General features: G+C 43.1%; 1 long non-coding RNA gene across 1 annotated transcript; it reads right to left on the bottom strand.

Annotated features, from left to right (window-relative positions):
* Nucleotides 1-416: 416 nt before the first annotated feature.
* Nucleotides 417-12,638, bottom strand: LOC144583219 (uncharacterized). The gene is made up of 2 exons (XR_013536885.1): nucleotides 12,578-12,638; nucleotides 417-1,718 (listed from the first exon to the last, which is right to left on the bottom strand). It is a non-coding gene; the product is annotated as an uncharacterized LOC144583219 (long non-coding RNA).
* Nucleotides 12,639-15,008: the final 2,370 nt, after the last annotated feature.

Genomic DNA, 15,008 nt, shown 5'->3' on the forward strand with positions numbered 1-15,008 from the left:
ATGGTGTCTGTGGAAGGGAACAAGGGCATATAGTTTCCAAAAGAGGGACACAAAGCTGAGCTTGGAGTTTGTAAGGATTTGGGACGTTGTCATCCCATGAAGTCTGATATATGCTATGACTGTGAGTTTTAGCTGTGCTTCCAGACCTGTGAATTATGCAAATAAACTCTAGTATTACAAAAATTGGAGGGGAAAACAGTGTGTGCCTTCCAAAGAAAATTAAATGTAGGTAAGCGCTGTGCCCCAGAAGGTCTTCTTGCCTGGGGAGGATATAGCAAGTTGTAGGTCAATACTTGTGCATTGATCTGACAGAATGGCTGATGCATTGCAGAGCTATTCAACAAGGGTGACCTTGGACGATTCAAGGGTAGCAAAAGGCAGCAAACTCTCTATAATCTTGTTTTTTAAATCACTTATTTTGAGGTCCCAATCTTTAGCTTGTCTCGGTTAACTTTGTTTTACACATCCATGGTTTGAAAGACCCATACTTTCAAAGCAAGTAGAGAAAGATGTGAACATGCTCCTTCTCCTTGTTGTGGTGTGCTTTCTTCACTGTGCATGCAGGCAAAATAATGAACCTGACTCACATCTTCTGAGTGCCCAGGGAATCACAGAACAAGAAAACAGAAATGCTTTTTGTAGTTCTTTTCCCCTCTCAGATGCTGCTTTTAACATAACTTGCAGATTTTTATTTCTGTTGTTTTTATGTATTGTGATTCAAAACCCTTAGTAATAACCCTTTGTAGTCTTTAATTAATATCCACACTACTGAAACCTAGAAAAATAAGAACTAACGCACATGACCTGCATAACAGAAGAACTGCAGATTCTGATGTTCCCTCAGAAATTTGATAGATGACTCTAATTAAACAGGACTCTATCACCTGAATTTGCTAGAATTGGTGGGGACAGGCTTAGTAGCCATTGATCCATAAACCTTGCATAATTTTCATAAGTGCTGTTAATAAGCCTTTGGGAACAATGAGATATTTAAATAAGTTACATTATATCTAAGTTTAAAAGCCTCAGAATGTAGAAATTTGTCACCAGTGCTGATTAATATGTTAGATTTTTCAATTCCATTTCCAATTATATATGCATTTATATACCTTGCCAATAGGACAAAGTGGCCTCATACTATAAGTTTCTCATATGAGAAGAATCAAAAGCCAGCTGCAATGCTTTTAGAAAATAATGACTTAATTTTATGCTATATATTATTTGCACTGGAAGTTTTTTCTTGATTGAATTTGATTTTATTGACAAATCTAGAGGCATGCTGGATAGCTCAGTGGTTCAGGTAGATGGCTGTGGAGCCAGAGGTCAGACGTTCCCCACTGTGTCTCCTTGACAGGGGCTGGACCTGACGATCCATAAGATCCCTTCCACCTCTGCAGTTCTATGATTATAATTATGATCTCTGCTTGTCCTTGACCAAAATGAGTAGCATGACTTCTGTGGTCATTAGCTCAGGCAGTGAACAGTGACAAAATAACTTGGAGCAAGCAGTGTCAAAATGGAGCAAGCAGTGTCAAAATATCATCGAAGGTAGTATTTACCTCCAAAAGCAGTTCCTATGATCTGCATCTTCTTGCTCAATAAACACCCAGCAATTGGCCTTCCAATCTCCTCCTTGCCACCTCTCATTTTATTTTCCTTTTATCTTCTGTTCCCTTGTTCCCTTTAGGCGAGCTCATCTGGTTGTACTTTCCATAATTCTGCAGACAAGGACATTAATTTTATAATTTATTTATTTTATTTATTTATTATTCGATTTATACCCCACCCCTCTAGACAGAGTCTGCTCAGGGCGGCTTACAAAGAAGAATAAAACATTATAAAATACAATCAAATAAAAATCATCAATCCTCCCTATCATTTTCTACCAAGTTCTCTTTATGTCTATTATGATTTATTATTGGTTTCATAGAATGAAAAATCTTAATGAACTCCCAATACATCAAAATACAGTAAGTATACAATATGTGTATATGTGTATGTATATGTGTGTATATATGTATTTGCATTTGTTTTTGCAAATTAAAAGTACTCATAAGAAACTCTTCTGGTTTAATTCTTTGATGGTTCTTTATGTTGTCTCAGATTGGGCTGTTTATTTTAACATGCACTGAAAGATTTCTGAAGTAAAAAGTACTTTTTAAAAGAAGAAGAAAAGAGAGTAATAAGTGGGTGTGCTGTGTAACCATGTGTTACCATAGTAACATGCTGTAGTGAATCTTGTGTGAGGAATGACTAATTCCAAGTTAACCCAGGGTAAAAGGAAGGCTGCGGGTTAGTTCCTGTTGCCATGGGAACGAGAAAATTCAAAAGGAGAGGTCAATTGGGAGAGTCTGATTTGTTTTTTAAAGACAGCTAAGAAGACCTATTAGTTGGAAATATGTCTATAGCATTGGTGGGACTCTGTAAAGAAGGTCCAGAAGCTAGATGGACACTTGTTAACATGATATAGTTCCATCAAGCAGTTGAGGAAAGAGAGAGCGAGAGAGAATTGTCCAAGAAAGGGAAAGCTTCCAGCCAAGTTTAAAGGCTGTACAACAGTAATAGTCAGGTCAGTGAACCAGCTCCTTGCTGTGATGAGAAAAAAAAAAATGCTGAAAGAAACGCAATACTGTGGACATCATCTAATTTAAAGATATATTCGCGAAGGCTTTCACGGCCGGGATCTAATGGTTGTTCTGGTTTTTTCAGGCTCTTTGGCCGTGTTCTGAAGGTTGTTCTTCCTGACGTTTCGCCAGTCTCTGTCCTCTGAAGATGCCGGCCACAGACACTGGCGAAATTTCAGGAAGAACAACCTTCAGAACATGGCCGAAGAGCCCGAAAAATCCAGAAGAACTAATTTAAAGATGTTGATTTCTTTCATAAAACACACAGATCTTTAAAAATGACATCTCTGCAAAAGCTTCTGGAAGGACAGTTTTTTGCAAGAATTCAGTCATCAACCCTAGTTAGACTGCAACTACATGATCAAATACTGTGGCATTTACTGCAGATTTTAAATAGATGAATTTGGGTTTTGTTTTGTTTTTTTAACTGGCCACACGATGGAAAGCTCAATTTGAATTGGTCCTGCCCTTTTTGCACCTAATTCGCTCTGCTACTGGAAGCTTCTATTTTTTTTCAAGCCAGTACAATTTGAACTGACTTTTCTACATGTGATCAGTTGTTTTATTTTCCAGAAGGTTGCAGGGGAGTGTGACTGTGGGTGGTATTATGACAATGTACTAAGCTGGGTGTGATGTTTTGGATGATGGCAGCACCTACACCCAAGATCTTTCTCCCTAGTCACCAGGAAGTACCCTATTTCCCCGAAAATAAGACCTAACCTGAAAATAAGCCCTAGTATAATTTGTCAGAATGCTCATAATCTAAGCCCTACCCCCAAAATAAGCCCTAGTTAAGTGAAATCCTGCCCTCCACCATTGTGAAGCAACCAGAAGAAGATGACATGACTGTCTTTGAATAAATGTAGATTGTTGTACATGAAAAAATAAAACATCCCCTGAAAATTAGCCCTAATGCGTTTTTGGAGCAAAAATTAATATCTTATTTTCGGGAAAACACAGTACATGTATTTACTAATTGAAGAAGCTATGGAATTTAGCTCTCTTCCATTCCACAGTCACACTGCAAAACAGTTCTTCCAGGCATCTCCCTGTCTCTCTTCCAAATTCTGATATATGTTGGACTTCAAAGGCCATGGTGATTGAGGAGAAGTGTGCCCTTTTGTTACATCTTGGCCAGGCATTAATGCTGCCAAGCAAAACTGTAGGTACAGGTCTGTTCATGGTAATCAAAAAAGCTAGCCACGTAATACTGTTGCAATATTACAGGAGCTGCAGACAGTGGATACTGAAGCTAACTAAAATTGGCATTTGTCACAGCATGCATGTAATTTAATACTTGGCTTGTGCAGTGAAATATCTGGAATTAGCAATTAAATTCTGGTGGAAATTGATTCATGGGAGAGAAGCCCCTTCTCATTATTTTGTAGCTGAGATAATACCACTTGTGTAACTTCTGCTCTTCACCTCAACCCCGGTTGTTTCCAGCTCAATTGGCAACATAAGTTGCATATCTCCATTTTATTGCTTCAGAAGTTGGAAGGAATGATAAATTGGAAGCTGTTGATGCCTGCTAGCCAATTTTTTCCTAATCCAGAGCAAAATCTGTTGTGCCATTCCCTTCCCTGGTGAATTATTCAGAAGAGGAAGGAAGAGGAAGCTTGTAAATAAATGAGCAAGCAAAGTAAGAGATACAAGATGAGTCTTGGGAATACATCCACCTTCCTTGTTTGTTTGTTGTCTTGGCTGAAGTACCTCTGCTTTGGACAAGTGAGGAGCTTAGCTCAGTGACAGAGCAGATGACTGCTTGAAGAAGTCTCAAGTTCAGTCCCTGCTAGCAATATGACCTGTGGTTCAACCAATGTGTAAATATGGACTAAATCAGAATATTGGTCCATATCCATGATTTCTGTGGGGAAAGAGCCCAAAGTCTCTGATGGGGACGAGCGGCACCCCAAGTATCCCTTATGTTAAAGCTATTACTAAGGGGATTAACAATGTTAAAATAAAATTTAAAAAAAGATGATGTGATTACAAGCTAGAAAAAGAAAAGCTAAAAAGGAAAACAGGAATATTCTCATAATTTTAGAACTGATTCTTCCTTGCCTTTCTTTCTGAGAAGTCATTGATTAAATCACTAAAGTCGGGGGGGAATTGCCATTGTTCATAGAAAATCTTTAGAGGTTACGAGGCGCTCCTTGGTTGTGAAGCCAGGTTTGGAGGCCCTTCATGTGCGGATTGGGGCCAGGGATGGTATTGGGATCTTGTTGGGTTACCGCTCTCCCCGCGATCCAGCCACCTCCCTACTGGAGCTGGCGGACTTTGTCTCCGCAGCACTGTTGGAGTCCCCGAGACTTTTGGTCCTGGGTGACTTCAACATCCATGCAGAGGCGGAGGTATCCGGTCCAGCTCTTGAGTTCTTGGAAACCATGGCTTCCTTGAACTTGTCCCAACATGTTAACAGTCCCACACACATGGGCGGCCATATGCTCGACCTGGTATTCTCCACTGAGTGTAGTGAGTGTGGTCTGATGGTGACTGACCTCATGTCAGTCCCCTTGTCATGGTCAGACCATCACCTAATAAAATGTAACCTTGCAATGGCGCTCCCTCCCTGCAGGGAGCAGGGACCTATTTTGTTGTTCTGCCCTCGAAGGTTACTGGTGTTGTGGTCTGGTCAAATTTGCATTTGTTCCCTGAGCTTCTGGAAGCCATTCTTGGAAGGCAGCTGTAGCTCACTACAGCTGCAGCTCATCAGAAATTATGTAAATAGGTGTCTCGGTCCTGTATATAAGGAAAAATGCCAGCACAGTTGGTGTGGGTTAGAATGGGTGTGTAGGAGTGCACGTCTGCTGCTATTTTGTCTAAAGTAAAGTGCCTCTGAAGAAGACTTGCTTTGCTTGTTGTGCTTCTTTCTGCTGGAACCTTTGCTGAAAAGGCATAACCCTTACATCCAAAACACAACAGGTTATGGGTCCAGCCTACGCTTCTGAACGCTGCAAACAACAAGAGAAAAGCTGTTGAGAGCAGTAAGTGGCTTTGGTGAGAAAACAGCGACAGAATGTCGGACACAGACGATGGACCAGAGGTGTCTGGAGGAGCAAGAGCACCAGCCCAGGTGTCAGCTATAATTCAACAGACTACTCCCTATCCAGTCTGTCGCCTTACCGAGACAAATTATGCAGCATGGTCCCACAAGATGCGTCTGCTACTGAAGAGGGAGTCGTTATGGTCAGTAGTAGAAGCAACACCCACCCCCTTAACGGGAGAAAATCTTCAAAAAGATGAGAGAGCACAAGCCCATATTGGCTTAAGCATGGACGATGAACTGCTTGTGCACATACGAGGCCTGACCACAGCAAAACAATGTTGGGACACGCTCAAAGAAATCTACACACGCCAGTCTGTGGCCTCGAAAATAAGCCTGTCCAGACGCCTCTACAACACGAAATTAGAGCCTGGAGGTGATTTACGAGCACATCTACGTCTCATGAAGCGAACACTCAAAGATTTAGAGGACGTAGGAGTGAACATTCCTGAGCTGCAGAAAGTGCTAATTGTGCTGGGCTCATTAGATAGCAGCTGGGATGTTTTTGCTCTGACCCTGGAGGCGATACCAGAGAACACATTAACCCTTCAGTATCTCACTAGCCGATTGCTGGAGGAGGAGGAGAAACGACAAGAGCAAAAACAGGAAGGGAAGAGGGGAAAAGCCCATCCCTCTACAGCGAGGACATCGGAGAAGGAAGAGACACCACACGTATATGCAACACGGAGATGCTATTGCTGTGGCTCGACCTCTCACATTCAGCGCTACTGCCCGTCTAAAGAGTCAAAACGCCGTGGGAAGACTGCAGGACGAGGCAAAGTTGCAGTGGTGAGAACACAGGACCCAGAGGAAGGACAATGGCTAATTGACAGTGGTGCCAGCTGTCACATTTGCTGTGACCCGACACGATACACCAGTTTGAATCCCTCCGAGAGGACTCATGTGAGCTTGGCTGATGGAGCCTCTGCAAAAGTTAAAGGGACTGGTAAAGTGTATGTACCTGGTTTGCAAGCTGTAGTATCTAACGCTTTGTGTGTACCCTCCCTCAAACAAAGTTTATTAAGTGTGTCATGCCTGTTGCAGGACGGGTTCATTGTGCAATTTAAAGGGAAAACATGTAATATTACAAAAGGGGGCAAGTGTATAAAGGTGCCAATGAGAGACAATCTCTTTGTCCTCGAAGCCACTCCAAAGGCTGAGATGGCTAGAGCATTGTGCACAAATAAAGAAACTCATAAAGCATGTGTACATCTGTGGCATAATCGCCTAGCTCACTTAAATTATAAATATATTCAGAAAACAGCTGAATTGGCCCGTGGTATCCACTTGCAAGAGTGCCATAATTATGTGGACTGTCACACTTGCAAACAAGTAAAATCACGTAAAGCCCCAGTGAGCAAGAAAAGTGACAGACAGTCACTAAGACCTTTTGAATTAGTCCATGCAGATATAGTAGGTCCATTCAAAGCAACAATGGGAGGGGCCAGATATTTTCTGTTGATAATTGATGACTACTCACGTTTTGTATTCTGTTACCTACTGAAAGAAAAGAAGGAGGCATTTCAGAAATTTAGAGGTTGGGTTCATATGGTAGAGCGCCAATTCAACCACAAGGTGGCGCAATTACAAACCGATAGAGGAGGAGAATTTATGGGCAGTGCCATGCAATCCTGGCTTGAAAAGACAGGAATCCAACATCGGACCACAAATCCGTATTCACCTGCCGAGAATTCTGTTGCTGAAAGAAAGGCAGGAGTACTACAGGTCATGAAAGATGCTTTGCTAACCCAGTCAAGGCTTGGTCAAGCATTTTGGGGGGAAGCTTTGCAATGTGCTACACATTTGACTAATCGCATATATAGTAGATCTATAGATAACATTCCCTATAACTTGTTATATGGGAAAACACCTGACCTATCCTACTTAAGATGTTTTGGTGCTAGTGCTTTTGTACACATACCAAAATCCCAAAGAAAGAAAGGTGCCCCCAAAACTCAAAGACTTTTGTGTGTCGGATACTCTCCTTTTACTAAAGGTTATAGATTCCTAACCAAAGATAAGCATGGTATAGTGATATCTAGATCTGCAAATTTCTGTGAACAGGAGCTATTGCCTCAAATAGAAGAAACTTATTTCCCTACCTCAGACATGCCCTTCACATTACAGGAGAGAGTGAGTGAGTTGCCAAGGCAATCTCTCCCAGCAAAAGCAGATAGCGGGGATGAGGAATACAAACCCTTAACCCCTTCTGTGACTCCAGAAGCTATAAAACAGGAGGCAACACCGCCTATTGAGCACAGCCCCATAGTACAGAAAAGAGAACTCCCACCAAGAACGACGAGGGGTGTACCACCCCAACGGTTCGTTATAGGGGAAGCTGTGGCATATAATGTACAGCTTGAACCCCAAAAATATGAGGACATTCTCGAGTTACCAGTCAGTGAAAGGAAAAAGTGGTTTGAAGCAATGCATCAAGAGATGCATGCCATGAAGACACTTGGTGTCTTCACCCCCTGCAGCCTACCACCAGGAAAGCAAGCAATAGGCTGCAGATGGGTATACAGAATCAAGCCCCAGGAGGGGGCAGATCCCATATACCGGTCCCGCTTAGTAGCCAAGGGATTTTCCCAGAAGAAACATATTGACTATGAGGAAATATTTTTGCCCACAGTAGCAGCTCAGACTATTCGTTATGTTCTAGCAATAGCAGCCCAACGACAGTGGCACGTGCATCACTACGATGTACAAACAGCATATCTGAATGCCACACTGGAGGAAAATTTATATATGGAACAAGCACCTGGTTTTGAGCTACCAGGAGTAGGCACAGAGCATAAAGTATACCACCTGAATTGCTCGATATATGGGCTGCGACAATCAGCTAGAAGATGGGCTCTACATCTAAAAGCAAAATTGGAAAGTTTGGGCTTTAAAGCCACAAAAGCAGATGCATGTCTATTCATTAAAGGAACAGGTATTAACCAAACAATAGTGATCTGTTATGTTGATGATCTCCTAATAATGAGTGCTGATGTACAGCAAATAGAACACACGGCACTATGCCTAGAGAAAGCTTTTACTTTAAAAGCACTAGGTCCAGTAAAACAATATCTGGGTGTAGAGATAGAAATAATACCAAATAAAGGATTTGCTCTGCATCAAACCCAGAAAATTAAACAACTCCTAGAAACATGGAGAATGTCAGAATGTAAGCCGGCTAGAACTCCTATGACGGTAGGAAGCCAAGTTACAGAGGAAAACACTGAACAATTTCCTCATGTAGAACAATACAAGTCATTATTAGGCAGCCTGCAGCATATAGCCATGTGGACAAGGCCTGATATTTGCAATGCAATTAACATACTAAGCAGGTATTCCAATAACCCAAGTCACAAAAACTGGACAGATCTAAAAAGAGTTTTAAGGTATCTAAAGGGTACAACAGATCTGAAATTGAATATTACACCAGTGGGTGCACTAACGATTAAGTGTTATGTAGATAGTGACTGGGCAAATGATACAGAGGACAGAAAATCCACGTCTGGTAATGCCATAATGTTTGGAAACACTTTAGTTGATTGGTCTGTAAAGAAACAAACATATATAGCCTTATCTACATGTGAATCTGAGTTTGCATCACTTTCGCAACTATGTACAAGTCTAGTATGGATCAAACAATTGTTAACAGATCTAGGCATAGACCAAAAGGAACCAATGATTGTCTATGAGGACAATATGGCATGTATCAAATTAGCCAGCTCCGAAAAGGTGAAAACCAGGAGCAAACATGTGGACATTAGGTACCACAACGTTAGGCAAACGGTACAAGAAGGAATAATTACCTTGAACTACTGTCCAACAGAAGACAATCTGGCAGACATACTGACAAAGCCTCTGTCAGAACCCAAATTCAATAAAGGTATACAGATGATGGGTATGAAATGCATATGATGTAATATGTACAATATTTAAGCGAAATGTATCTGTACAGTATACCTTAACCAAATGAAGTTTTGTATATATACAAAATGTACTGTAAACAATATATGTATCAACCAGTGCAAATGTGATATAACAGAGAAAAAGACCAGAAACTCAGAAACAAATGGGAGGAGTGTTGTGGTCTGGTCAAACTTGCATTTGTTCCCTGAGCTTCTGGAAGCCATTCTTGGAAGGCAGCTGTAGCTCACTACAGCTGCAGCTCATCAGAAATTATGTAAATAGGCATCTCGGTCCTGTATATAAGGAAAAACGCCAGCACAGTTGGTGTGGGTTAGAATGGGTGTGTAGGAGTGCATGTCTGCTGCTATTTTGTCTAAAGTAAAGTGCCTCTGAAGAAGACTTGCTTTGCTTGTTGTGCTTCTTTCTGCTGGAACCTTTGCTGAAAAGGCATAACCCTTACATCCAAAACACAACAACTGGATCCAATGAGATTCCAGGATACCATGAGAGGGATTCCAGTGGCACTGTCTGGCACTCCTGTTGAAGCCCTGGTTGATGGTTGGTTCTTCGCCGCTACTAGGGCTGTTGACACAATCGCAACCAAACGCCCTCTCAGGAGCAGAGCTCGGCCAGGACCCTGGTATAATCAGGATCTACCAGCGATGAAGCGAATAAGGAGACGTCTAGAGTGCATTTGGAGAAGGAAACCGATGGATTATAATAAGATAGCTGTCAGGATCGCAACTAACCATTACCTTGCTAAGGTAAAGGCTGCTAGAAGATCTCACATCACTGACCAGATAAGCAAAGCTTCCAACCAGCAGGCGGAACTTTTCCGTATAGTTCGCGATCTATCCAGAATTGGTCTGGGTGAAGGGCCTCCCACTAGCATCTGACCTGACCAATTTGCAGCGTTTTTTAAATCCAAAGTGGAGGCCATCCGCCGTGACCTTTCTCCTTTTTTAAATACAATGGATCGAGCAGAGATGTCCAGCGCTCCGTCCTGCCCGGTAATTTTTGACTCCTTTCAGCCTGTAACACCAAATTTGGTAGGCAAGGTGCTTGATCGCTGTCGGGCCACCACCTCTTCTCTCGACCCTTGCCCGGCCTGGCTAATAAAAGCAGCCAGGCCAGTAACAACTGAATGGGCCACTGCAATAATTAATGGGAGGGCAAGGTCCCCTTCGCCCTCAAGGAGACACTCATTGGGCCTACTAGGAAGAAACCAAAATTGGCAGCGGACGAAATTGGCAATTACAGGCCTGTCGCCAATGTTTCCTTCCTCAGCAAACTGGTTGAGAGGGTGGTGGCAGATCAGCTTCAGGCGCTCTTGGACGAAACCAATGCTCTGGACCCATTTCAGTTGGGCTTCAGGCCGTGCTATGGTACAGAGACGGCACTGGTCGCACTGTTGGATGACCTGTTGAGGGAGGCTGATGGGGGCAATATGTCCTTGTTGGTCCTCCTCGACATCTCAGCCGCCTTTGATACCATCGACCACAGTATCCTCCTGGGGAGGCTCTCCGAGTTGGGAGTCGGTGGCCTGGCACTTGCCTGGCTCCGGTCCTTCCTGGAGGACCGCCCCCAGAGAGTACAGCTTGGGGAGAATGTCTCGACCCCGTGGAATTTCAATTGTGGGGTTCCACAGGGATCGATCATCTCCCCAATGCTGTTTAACATCTCTATGAGGCCGCTGGGTGGGGCCATGAGGGGGTGTGGGGCATCGTGTCATCAGTATGCTGATGACACACAGCTCTACATCTCCTTTACACCAACTTCAGTGGATGCCGTCCGGTCCCTCCAGCACTGCCTGGAGACTGTACTGGAATAGATGCAGTCAAATGAATTGAGGCTGAACCCGGACAAGACGGAGGTCTTGAGGGTGGGTGGCCCTTCCATCAGTGGCATAGGTGACTCCCTCTCCTTTGGAGGGACAACCCTTGCCGCAAAGAGTGAGGTCCACAGCTTGGGGATACATCTGGACCCGGCGCTTACCATGGAAACCCAGGTGGCGTCCGTGGTCCGTTCCACCTATTGTCATCTATGGCAGATTGCCCAGCTGCAACCATATCTTGATCGGGGGGCCCTCACTACTCTAGCCCATGTGCTCGTAATCTTGAGATTAGACCATTGTAATGCACTCTACGTGGGGCTGCCTTTGAGGCTGATGTGGAAACTTCAGATGGTCCAGAATGCGGCAGCCAGGCTCCTTAGTGGGGTGAGAAAACACCAGCATATCTCCCCCACTTTGGCTGCTTTGCACTGGTTGCCCATCCATTTCCGCATTGACTTCAAAGTGCTAATGATCACTTATAAAGCCCTAAACAGTTTGGGACCTCAATATTTGGCAGATCGTCTTCTCCCACCCAGATCTACCCGAATCACCCGACACAGCCAGCAGGGGCGGCTGAGGGGTCTGACGCCGAGAGAGGCCCGGAAGGAAAAAACAAGAAACCAGGCCTTCTCAGCAGTGGCCCCTTGGTTGTGGAACACCCTTCCAACAGAAATTCGGCTGGCACCCTCACTGGGTGTTTTTAAAAGCCAGTTAAAAACTTCATTATTCAATCAAGCCTTCCCTCCAGTCAACTAAGTCTCTCTTATTTTTCCTTTCTTATGTTATTCCATCCTGGTAATCCTTCCTTAAATTAATTGAAACTGCAATTGTAATTTTTATGATTATATGCATTTTTATACTGATCCATTTTATTTTGTAAGCCGCCCCGAGTAGACATGGTCTAGAGGGGCGGGGTAAAAATCTAATAAATAAATAAAACACAGTTTAAAGACCTGTTTCTGCAATCATCCAACATCCTGTATCTTCAGTCACAGAGCTACAACAAGCCAGGGCTTCAGCACCACAGATTTCAGAGGAAGAAGAAGAAAGGAGAGTGGGAGGGGGGAGATGATAGAAAGTAGAGATATAAGACTGGAAGTTTCTTCCACTTGTCTTCTTCAAAAGAAATAAACCTATTTGGGTCCCCTCCCCCCCAAAAAATAAACTCACTTGTCATCTTGGTGGATGGCAGAAGAGAGGACTAAGAAAAGGAGAGCTGAAATTCCAGGCAGTGTGAAGAAAGAGCAGTCTCCTTGTTTGTCCATCTAAGAAGGAATCAAAGAGAACCATGTCCAATGTTCTCACTCATTTCTTTCCCTGTAGCTGTCTTAGGAAGCTTTCTGCTCCCCAGTGAAACTGGGGCTTTTTCCTTGGACCTTGTGGAAAAGTGGGCAGAGAACAAAACAGAACAACAGCTCTGGAGACTCTTCTGTCCTTCCTAAACCTCAGAGCTCTGAGGCCTTGGCACAGTTGCACCATTTGCTATGACCTGGCCTAGTCATTTCCATTGCCCCATTTGCAAGAATGTCCCCTCCCACCTCATGATCCAAAAACACACAAATATGGCTGTGGATTCAGATAAACACTGAGTTAAAATGGCCAAAAACCTCTTGCTTAGCATACTAAATCATACTGGAGTAGTCCAATTGAATCAACAGAGATTTGGTAAGTCAACTCCTCTGTAAACTCCATTGATTCTGATGAATATACTTTAACTATAACTTAATTTAGTACAGTAAGTAGACCCACTATTCTAACTGCAACATACTATCAATGGAACTTACAGAGGAGTTGACTCACTAATTTCAAATTGATTTAGTGGGCCTACTCTACGGAGATTTACTATGCTAAACAACAGGAGTTTGACCACTGTCTCTGTAAGGGCACAGACTGGGTCAAGTACCAATCTGCATGCCCTTATTTGGGTATGGATCTAACTGAGGGAAGACCATATTGCTACTATATCAAGACTCCTATCATATAACTATGTATAAGTGTGAGTGGCCGCCACAGCCTCCTCTATCATGACATGATGACTACTTTCAGGGACAAGCTCTTTTGTTGGAGCAACACAACTTCTAATGAGTTAATGTGGCTCAACAATAAAACTTATAAGCTCTTAGTGTGCCAGGGAATTAACTTCACTCTCAAACAGTCCAAACAGGAATAATAACCTTCCAACAGTCATTTATTGGAAGGAACAGGGGCCTGCCAAATCTACCAGTTCTAGAACTCCTCACAGATGGGCCACTCAACTGTCCCTGGAGTAGCATAGCCTTGGCTCCTTCCCCAGCTACTCCTCTACAGTCACCACTAGTGGTGGCCACTCCATCATGCAATATTGCTCCTTGGAAGCATGACCAAAGGCTATTCAGACATGACTGGGCTTGTAGAGTAGCGTGGCAGGTGAACTAGGAGGAAGAGGGCTGGCTGACAGTCCTTGGGTATGCTGACCAGGAGGTCCTGGCAGTGGGGCTGCTTGTCCCTGTTGCTTCCTCTGCCAGTGGCATGCCTGCCACTGGTTCTCCAGCTTTCTCACTTTGTTTTGCCTCACCTCAACTCAGCATACCAGGGCTGCTTCCTCAAGCAGCATTAGGAACTGCTCCCAATACTTTGTGAATGTGGGTCAAGAATCTAACCCTGAGACTTGCGGAGATGGAAAGCCCATTCTTGCCATCAGGGGATTGGGGCCAGTCCCACACTAAATTATTACAACAATTAATAAAACTAATAGTGTCTTAATTCTGATAAGTTTTGTACATGTTTCTGTGCTAAAAGTAATATCTAAGCAAATAGTGGCATGGTTGCCTACCATCAATTTAAAATCTGGCTGGTAAAATTATCTATTCTGTCTTCTAAAAGCTGAAGTAGAGTGGAGAAAATACTTTATTCCATGGCAACACTTGGAATAACTACCTTCACTAATTTGATGAAAACAAGTTGGCTTTATGGCCTATCTTTTGTTTTATTTTGCTAAACATATTCTTGCATTTCTAATGTAAAATATGTTCCAGTTAAAATCTGCTTTAAATTTAAAAAATCTAGCTTTAGGAAACTGATAGCCAGAAAGAAGAGCTAAAAGAGTAATGTATTCTCAAAGGCTTTCACGGCCAGGATCTGATGGTTGTTGTGGGTTTTTTGGGCTGCTTGGCCATGCTCTTAAGTTTTTTCTTCCTAACATTACATCAGTCTCTGTGGCCAGCATCATCAGAGGACAGGAGTCAAAACTCTGTCTGTGCTCTGGTGCAGTTTGTTTGAATAGTTGAGTATTTATAGCTGTGGGATCAGCTTTTGTCCTTTTCAGGAGATGGGTGACTATGGTGATCAGCGTGTTTTTGTTGTGGGTATATTGTTGTAATAAGGGGGAGAGATTATCTGTCACTGTGATTGATGGGTGCCGTTAGCTGTTCTTTTGTGTGCAGTGATCACCGGTCCTTGTTGGTGGATAGAGTTCATTACCTTTTGCAGGCTGTATTTTTCAGTGCTTGGAGCCAGGCTTTGCTGAGTTTTAAACTTTCTTCTTTTTGTTGAAGCTCTGCTGGTGTTTGTGGATTTCAATGGCTTCCCTTTGCAGTCTAACATAATGATTGCTGGTATTGTC

This window comes from Pogona vitticeps, chromosome 5 (genome assembly GCF_051106095.1).
Source record: "Pogona vitticeps strain Pit_001003342236 chromosome 5, PviZW2.1, whole genome shotgun sequence".
NCBI lineage: Eukaryota > Metazoa > Chordata > Lepidosauria > Squamata > Agamidae > Pogona > Pogona vitticeps.